This window comes from Ambystoma mexicanum, chromosome 6p, assembly GCF_040938575.1.
Source record: "Ambystoma mexicanum isolate Mex_15411 chromosome 6p, UKY_AmexF1_1, whole genome shotgun sequence".
Lineage (NCBI taxonomy): Eukaryota > Metazoa > Chordata > Amphibia > Caudata > Ambystomatidae > Ambystoma > Ambystoma mexicanum.
In genome coordinates, this window is record NC_090935.1 from 1,291,175,986 (window position 1) to 1,291,181,845 (window position 5,860).

The 5,860-nt window shown below is 51.0% G+C and overlaps 1 pseudogene; it reads right to left on the reverse strand.

Moving 5' to 3' along the window:
* Nucleotides 1-391: 391 nt before the first annotated feature.
* Nucleotides 392-544, reverse strand: LOC138512703 (5.8S ribosomal RNA; annotated as a pseudogene).
* Nucleotides 545-5,860: the final 5,316 nt, after the last annotated feature.

Sequence of the window (5,860 nt, forward strand, 5' to 3'; positions counted from 1 at the left end):
GCACCTCTGTCGTGGCCGAGTGTACGTTGTCCTGATCTGTGCCTTTGCCTGCTGGGGAGAGGTTGCCTGCTGGGCACGGTCTAGAGGCCTGAGCTCCAGGGCCCCCCAGTGCAGGAAGCTGTGGGACACCACAGACACTCATATGCGGCAAGGCCAGCTGCCCCGGGATAGGGGAAGGTGCATCTGTTTTTTAGGCCACTACTGGGACTCGACAGGCGCCTGGCCCTCATGAACCACACTAGGTGGGGAAGCGGGGATGCCAGGATGAACTGGCAACAAGCCTCCTTTTCATGTCCAGGAACCTGTAGTGGTGCTGATTGGCACCTGACATTAGGGGGATGAAAGGAATGGGGTCCCTACGACAGGGTCCCTGAGGTGATTGACATTCAAGCAACCCACAGACAGGCAAAGCCCCCGGAAAAACCCAGGGCCACAAGGTCCATTCGAAGTGTGATGACCAATGTGTCCTGCAATTCACACTAATTCTCACAGCTAGCTGCATTCATCATTGATGCATGAGCCAAGTGATCCACTGCCAAGAGTCACAGCCAACATTTTTTCCCCACATGTTGTCCCACAGCTCCCAGTGCCAGAGAGGCTTGAGCGGAGGCAGCGTCACCTGTCCTGTCCTGTGCAGCGAGACTGCAGGGCATGTTGACCCGTTTAGCTTCCACAATTGGGAGTTGGTCAAAACCATCTGGGGTTTGAACAAACAGGTTTCAGGCGATCAGCCTGGGAAGCCCAGCCACTGCCTACTGTGGCAGTGCAAAAGGGCTTTCCACAGTCACGGAGGCAGATGCCTCTGCCGCTGGCCCACCCAGCCAAACCTATCATCCTTCCCCAACCCGTGCCTCCTGCTACCCTTTTAGGGGGATAAAAAGGAGGGGAGTTTGTGCAGGTCTCCCTCTTCAATGCGTGGTTGGGAATGTCCTGGCAGGTTAACTCAACCCTGATGACGTCCATGTCTGTCTGCTCGGTCATGGCCCCCGTCCGGTGGAAGGGATCATCCTCTCTGGCACCTTGTCTCATATAGGCCCCCGGCTCCGAACCTCTCGGCTGGCCAGACCATAGCGTGAGGGGCACCCCAGGCTGTGGGTTTGCATGTCTGGGATGCAACCGTGGTCTGGTCGACAGCTCTCCCTCCGGCTCCTCTGCCGTTAATGACCCTTCCGCAAGTTCACCTCCAGAAAACTTGCCACGGCTTACTTCCTCTAGATAGTCAATTTTTATTGTCTTCTCAGTGCTCTGCAAGGGCCATTGCCAACCATGGTGGGTCAGATCCACGGACCACACTAAATCATCCAATTGGTAGTAGCGACAGGCAGGGTCTTAATTAATGCATGTTTAGGACCTGCACCTTCTGCAAATTCCTTGTTCAGTTCATGGGAATTCATTACAATCCCAAATCCCTATCACAGCAGAGATCAGCGGGTTACCCATACCTGTCCACCAAGGGTGGACACATGCTGATCCGTTTAGTGTAGTGCACGTGCAGCCCCGGACATCTAAGGGCAATGCATATCTGTTATTGCTCGATCTCATGTGGTTGAAAGCGACTTGTCCCTCTAAGAAGTTGGTGGTCACGTTACTAGTTAGCATGGAGGTGTCACGCTAGTTATTGGAATTAACCAGACAAAAAACTCCACCAACTAAGAACGGCCATGCACCAGAACCCACAGAATCAAGGAAGAGCTATCAATCTGTCAATCCTTTCCGTGTCCGGGCCGGGAGAGGTTTCCTGTGTTGAGTCAAATCAAGACAGTGGCTCCACTCCTCACGTGATTACTTTCTGTCAATTCCTTTAAGTTTCAGCTTTGCAACCATACTCCCCCTGGAACCCAAATATTTTGGTTTCCCGGAAGCTGCTCAGTGGGTCATGAGAATAATGCAGCTGGATCACTAGTCGGCATCACTTATGGTTTGAACTACGGCGGTATCTGAATGTCTTCAAACCTCTGGCTTTCGATCTTGATTAATGAAAACATTCTTGGCAAATGCTTTCACTTTGGTTCATCTTGCACCAGTCCAAGAATTTCACCTCTAGCGGCACAATATGAATACCCCCGGCCGTACGTCTAAATCATGACCGAAGTTCTGAAAACCAACAAAATAGAACTCGACTTACACATGCATGGCTTAATCTATGAGACAAGTATCTGCTAGTGGCAGGATTAACAAGGTAGCCTCAACTGCTGAGGGTGGCAACAGGGCAAGCCATGCGCATGCCTCGGCCAACCCTTGCACTCTCTGTGCCATCTGTGAGACTCAAGCGTCATAGCATGCCCTGACGAGTGCGGGTCGGTGGACAGGTTAGTCACACAGGTGCCAGCAACCCAGCCTGCTCTGCCATGCTGGGGTGGGAGGGAGAGGCTGGGGCCAAGCACAACGTGAGTGAGAGGGGGGGCCCTGCCACACATGCTTCTACCACCAGATTGGTGAAGCGTGAGGCAGCACCCCACGGAACAGTCGTCGGCCAGATTGCTGGTGAAAAACATGCTCAGTGGAGAAGGGCAAGGGCATGGCTTACATGGGCCCTCAACTGCTGCATGGTGGCACAGGCCTGTGGCCAGCCGACCCCCCCCTTACACTGTGATCTGACCACTGGTTAGCTGCCAGGCTGCTCGGCCTTCACTCTGCTCGGAGGGGAGAGCCAACCACGTAAGCGGGCCCTCTCGAGTCAACACAGTCCTAAAGTGGGTGGAAGATAATTTCTTGAAACAACAACCGAGGCCGGCCATGCAGTTCAATCCTAGTTGGACCAAGTGCACCAAATTGATCTTGTGGAGTGCAGGGAGGAAGACAGACAAGGCCACCCTGCCCTCTGCATGCAAGTAAGCTGAGTTTCTCTTGTCAGCCAGGCACCCTGCTGTCCAGGACAAAAAGTAGGCATCTCAGAAGAAAGCACCAAGCAGGTCGAGCTCTGCTGCAGCATTGCGTGGGGCATGGCCCATGGCCATCTTTTGGATGTGCGGAGCCTGTGTGTGCTAGTGAGAACTAAGTGGAGCATAGACAGGACCCTTAGACATTGTCAGCAGTAAGCCAGGGGAAGGCAACTATGCCTACTTGTTATTTGTGCACCCTGGGTGACAGAGGAGATCAGGCCATAAGTGTCATGCCACGTCCTAGCCACAACAGGGGTACATTCCAGACTGGAGCCCATCTGGAATTCCAGAGCTGGCCAGCCCTCTGGAACAATAATGCATTCCTCAGGTCAACTCTCAGATTAATGAGCATGAAGAGTTGACAAATAGCATATAAAAGGATTATAATGGAAAAAGGTGGCCCATGCCCCTGCCATCCTGGCAAAGAACACCCCTTGCAGTGTGGCCCCAGAAAGCAGAACACAGTGAAAGGTGGGTGGAGAGTAGGCCCCTTGGTAGGGTGGGTAATCACTAAGCACATGGGAGTACAGTTGGTCCGGGGGTCCTCCCTGGGCAAGCAAAGTGCACTGCTGGTTACACCATAGCTCTCAAGCTATCCTGTTCCATGCATTACACCTCGAGCCAGTCATAATGTGATTCTACATAGCATGGCTATGTGAGTGGGTGGAGAGGTCTCACAGGCCTGCTTGGACAATTGTACATCCAATAACATGTAGCAACATGCACCCATGACAGTATTACCTGAAAGCATGCAACACATACAGGCACCCATTGCTGAAGCACAAGCAGCAATGCTGTTGCTCCTAGCACCAACAAATGCCTTGGTGGCACATCATGTCTGACCTCTCATACAGTGGGTTGACAGATCACACAGCCATCCATGAAAGTCCAATGCACCATGTCATCACCAGTCATCCATACACATGTGTCATTATCAGCAGCTGAGTGTGAATGATGCAAAATGAATCTGCAAATGAGCAACCCATAGAGGCGTTGTGCATGTATGTCCCACACTTGCCCCCAACATCTCAATCTGGCATCTGTACCTATCTGAATACTTGCTGTCATCAACTAACATTGCATGCTTATGAGTGCACCTACTCACCAAGTAATGACAGTGCACATACCTACACTTGCCCACTTCACAGATGTCTGCCATCACAAACACCCACCATTGAATACATGAGACTGCTTGCCGATGTAGATTAGTGCAACACACATGCTGTGTACAGTAGGGATAACCTGAAATCATGACCTTTAGCAAACTCCTGAAAACTTGGCTGTTTGACAGATATGACTGATCTGTACCGTTGATGTGATCTGTAACTCTTATGTGCTCTGTTACTTTCCTTTACATTCCTTATGCTCACCTATCTAACATGTACAAGCGCTGTGATTCCTTCAGGTTTGGGCGCTACACAAATAAATAATAATAAAATAAAAAATGCATACCCATGCAGAGCACACTGACACTCTTGAGCAGTGCACCCTGTGGACACTTATCTGCAGCTTCCATCCATGACTGACACTTAAGGAGCTGAGTGGGGAGCGCTGGGTAGATCCTTTACCAGACCCTGAGCTGAAGGGTTGTTATGCGATGGCGGCCCACATTGTGCACCTTCACGGTGGCAGCTTCCTCGAAGGCCACCTTCACCTTGTCCTTGCACCAGTGCTTCAGGTCTTTCCAGGAATTCTTCACATTCTCGAAGGAACAGACTGCCACCCCCTCCACGTGTTTGGCCGCCGTGATGATTTCTTAGCTCCTCTGACGTCTGGGCTGTCCAAGTTGTGTTTCTGGTCTGAAGAGGGCACCATAATTCGCTAGATTAATCAGGATGCCAATTTCTTTGGACGTGAAGTTGTCAGCGCTCAGCCTCACATTGGGTGTGCCGGTCTTTGGTGAGGACGATGGAGCAGAAATGGCACCCCTTGAAGCAGGTATGCTGGAACTCGTCTCTGACGACTTGCTATGGAGCTATGGTGGTGGTACAGAGAAGTGGAGGTCCTAAAATGGAAGATGGGCCACAGGAGTACAGGCAAGGGGTGAACAGCAGGCACTCCAAGGCAATGCTGGTGGACAGCAGGCATTCATACACTATCAGGCAGCAGCAGATGGTGACGTTTGGAGGCAATATAAGGCAGGAAGAGGACTAAGTGTCACGAGACAGGAGGAATTGGTGTGGCTCGTACTCACGGGAGGCAGCATCATTAAGATTTGATTAAGGGACACTAGCACTTAATTTACATGTTGCACACTGCATGCAATGTGGCCTGGCGCAGCAATGGAAACAGTTAAGAGCTGCAATGTGTATTTCGAGTTATGGGCAACAAGGTAGGGAAATGGAGGAATTATGAATGTAGACACGCATTTCACAGCACACACAGTTTTTGGGGGTGCAACGCAATCCGTTGCTTTAACGGTAGGCTTCGCTTACCTCATTTGTTTGGTTATGGGGGGTGCGACAATTTCACAGTAGGCATCACAAAATTTATTTTATACATTACACATCATGTACTTATTTCTGTATTGGGGTTGCCTCACAGAGTCTTGCAGGTCTACTTGTCTACATTGTCCATCACGTAGCCTATTTTTGCACATTTCTTCAGTGGTGCTTTTTGGATTGACTGCACCATGAGTTGAAATGGACTGCAGAGAGAGAGAGAACGAGGACATGGATAGGATTACGGTAGGAGAGTGCTTATCTTACAGATGACCCTGCACCACCAAGGCCCACTAGTGCCATGTGGGTCCAGCCTGCAGAGCAGGCAGAGGCACCACCCTATGAAGAGGCACAAGTGAGGGTGAAGGTGACACTGAGGAAGAAGCGTTTCATCGATAAGGAGTTGGCAATCCTCACAGAGTTTTCTGAGGAGCACTATGTGGATCTCTACCCTTCGGCTGGCAGTACCATTACTCCAACTCAGTGGATGAGGAAATGGCAGGTCGTCACATACCTCATCAATGTCTGTGGCATGGA